General features: G+C 38.5%; 1 non-coding gene across 1 annotated transcript; it reads left to right on the plus strand.

Annotated features, from left to right (window-relative positions):
* Positions 1-2,356: 2,356 nt before the first annotated feature.
* Positions 2,357-2,432, plus strand: Trnaa-ugc (transfer RNA alanine (anticodon UGC)). Its single transcript has one exon. It is a non-coding gene; the product is annotated as a tRNA-Ala (tRNA).
* Positions 2,433-3,700: the final 1,268 nt, after the last annotated feature.

Genomic DNA, 3,700 nt, shown 5'->3' on the forward strand with positions numbered 1-3,700 from the left:
AATGGCTCACTCTGGAGCCTGGCAGGCTGTCCTGGTCATTATTCAGAAGCTCAACAGGAGCTCAGGGACAAGGACCTTGGTTTCTCTCCAGGCAGAGATCTCCATGTGTATCTTCCAGGTTCTCATAGTCTTCCTCATCACATGGTAGTTAGGTTCACAAAGATAGCCCCAGTAGCGACCAGACCTTCCCTGGATAACAAACGGTTTAACAGTGTCAGTCACATGGGTTCATCCATTCTTCATACAATATTACAAAGTTCGATCCAGAACTTACCAGGCAAAGTGAACTACACAATCATTTAAATGCTTTAGGCAAATTGATAGCTTTTTTTCTTTCATTTGTGGGTATAATTTCATTAAGAATTGAAGAACTAGTCAATTCGATAAATAATCACTATTTTCTATATATCTTTTGAAATTTTAGTGATAAGTCCACATAGTGAACACTGAATTCCTTATCATGTTTTTTTTTTAAAAAAACTGTACAATTTAGCCCTCTTCTCAGTCCTATATCAAAACTTCCTACAGCTTTAGCTTATGTCCCTTTAACTCTCAGCTCATAGCCATGCATGGAGTATGTGCTTGATACATACTTATTGAAAAGATGAATAATTCAACACCCCTTGCCTTTCCAAGCCAATCGTTCCATCTCCAAAATGGCAATATTACTTGTGAGCCACTCCACGGGGGAGCTAATTAATTCTCTGAAACTAGAAAATATTTTGAAGTTCCACAGTACTTTAGAAGCACTCAAGAACATTAATATGTGTAATAAAGACATTATTATTACTTCCCTGACACATAAATGGTGAGTAATCCCTTTTTAATGTGTTTGTTTTGAATACACTTGACAAATTTGCAGAGAGCAATGTATTGGGGGCTCAGTTTTACTAATGGACACCTCATGTGGACTGAATACGACATGATCTCTTCTAGCTCTATTGTTTGCTCATTTCTTTAGCTTTTAAAACTGCGACTTATACATGCTTCTTACAAGAACAGTGACCATGACATGAGGATAAGCCTTCTAGGGCTTCTGCATCTTAATAGGTAGTGTGGATATCTACAGGATTTTAGCAGTGCTATAGCACTACTTACGGTCATGTATCTACTAACCTCATGGTCTAATGGAGAACCCCCTTCCAAAGCTGGAACTCTCTGAATCTCTTCCCTAGGAATTTTGTACAAGATAACTGGGAGGATTGGGTTAATCTCACCGGTGGCTAAAGCTGCAAGACATAAATCACAGGAACTCTGAGCTTGTGTATTGTCTGCCATGTGAAGAAAACCACACTGCAGTGTAGGTGATAAAACTGCCACACAGGGATGATGTTAATGACAGTAGTTCCCTGTAAGGTCTGCATCACTGGTACCCACTACTTACAGGTCCAGCCATGTCTCTGGTTTTCTACACCTTTTTATTCATTTTCTTGTTTCCATAAATTTGCCTTTCTGTTTAAAGTAGTTGAAATTTGGTTTCTGACGCTTGGGACCAAAAGATTTCCTTCCGACTAATGCAGCATCGGAGAAAGATTTGAGAAATGCTTCCTAGAAAATGTTTGGTTAAAGATTGGAGAGAGAGCACATGAGGATGCTTTGATAAGAGGCTTTTTTATACCTTTTGAAGTTAAAAGCCCGGTAAACAACATATACGGAATCTTATTTTTCAGACAATAAACGTAGTACCTTAACTGTAAAAACAGGATCCCAGTGTTTGTGATTTCCTAGAATATATGCCTCATAAGAGCAGAGATATGGATCGTTTATCACTATGCTCTGGTAACTAGAATAGAATTTCTGCATTTAGTCGGAGGTCAATACATATCTATTTAGTAAGTTAATGCATTTTTTGTTGTACCTCTTCCTTCCTTTCAGGAGAAATATGAAAAGCAGTTATTTTTTGAAGTTACTCTCTAAACCAGTCACTGTGCTAAAGTGTCATCAAAAATCTCATTTAATTTCTTACCAGACCTGGAAGTGTATGCAGGGAGCAACTAAGGATTGAGAAGACTTGTTGCCATAAGATTAAACAGTTTGTTTAAGGGCACACAGGTTCTAGATGTTGCAGTCAGGATTTAAACTCAGGATCATCTATCTCCAAAATGTGTATTCTCTCTACCAGGCCATAATCACACGATAACGTGTTTTTCTATATGGCAGAAATTTCTTCTGGGTAGTTAGTCGAAAAGGGATAGAGTTGGATTTCATATGTGAGTCTATCTTTGAATATCAGGCATTTAATGAACACAGAATTAGTCCCTTTTTATGGATGAAAGCAGAAGTCGATGGTGCACCTTTCAGTGTTCAGCAGGCAGTATCTATCTGACAGATCTCATTATCAAGATGTAAGCTAATTGCTGAGGATATAGCTTAGTTGGTAGAGTGCTTGCCTTGCATGCACAAGGGCCTGGGTTCAATCCCCAGCAGCAGCACCACCACCACCAAAAAAAAGAAAGATGTAAGCTAACTCCTTTCCTTTGCCATATCTTCTTAATACCTTACTCCTTTGGAATCATTGGCACTCCACAAAGCTCCTTGGTATCACCATTCTCAACCCCCAGGTTCCAAATGCAAGCACTAACTAGATGTCTGATCCCTTGAGGATGACCTAGGAAATGTTGAGTAAAGGAATCGATTGATAAACATCCCCCACACACCCTCCTCCTCTGTTGATAGGACTCTGAGGCATATTCTACACTGTCTCCTGGAGGTCCTCAGTATAACCAAGCCACAAAACTAACTTGCTCAAAAGTGAACCCTTTATTGATTTCCTTCCCATTCTTTCCCCATGTGCCTTACACCTCTATCAGAACTTTCCAAATAAGCTACCTGCGTCCATACGCTTATCCCAAGGATGTGCTTCTGGAATAACTCAAGCTAAGGCATCTGTCTAGCCCATTCGCTCCTGTCAGAAATGATGTATTGGGACATCTCCAGGTCCTTGTAGATCTAAAATTGAGTTTTCCAATAAGTTTTGTAAATAATACATGGTACTTTTTGACCTACATCTATATTAGATACACATGATTCATAGTGGCTAAAAAGTGGAAATAACCCAAATATCCATCCACTGACAGACAAAATATGGGTATATCCATGAAATATTGTTTGGTAATAAAAAGTGTTGACATTAATTCAATATTTTAAAACTGCTAATAGAGAGGATTTTTAATGTTCTCAACCCAAAGAAATGACAAATGTCTGAGATACACTGGTTACACTGATCTGACCCTTACATATTGTACACGTGTATTAAAATGTCATACTTTACTCAAGATTATGCAATTATTATGCATCAATTAAAAATAGAATATATTTTTAAAAGGTGAATAAAGTACTGACATATGCTACAGTGCAGATGAACTTAGAAAACATTGTAGTTGGTGAAAGAAGCCAGTTCCCCAAGATTACATAAGATACTCCTCTATTCATATGGATTCATATGGAATTGCCATAACAGGAGATATACAGAGAAAGTAGATTAGTGGTTGGCTGGGGCTGGGGCTAGGGCTAGGGCTGGGGCTGGGGCTGGGGCTGGGGCTGGGGCTGGGGTAGGGGAGATATGTCAAAGTGTGTGGGCTTTCTTTTTGTGGTGACAAAAATGTTCTAAAATCATCTCAGTTGGTGGTTGCTCATATCTGTGAATATGCTAAAAACCATTGAAATGTATATTTTAAATAGGTGAATTATATAGTATGTG

Source organism: Ictidomys tridecemlineatus, chromosome 2 (genome assembly GCF_052094955.1).
Source record: "Ictidomys tridecemlineatus isolate mIctTri1 chromosome 2, mIctTri1.hap1, whole genome shotgun sequence".
NCBI lineage: Eukaryota > Metazoa > Chordata > Mammalia > Rodentia > Sciuridae > Ictidomys > Ictidomys tridecemlineatus.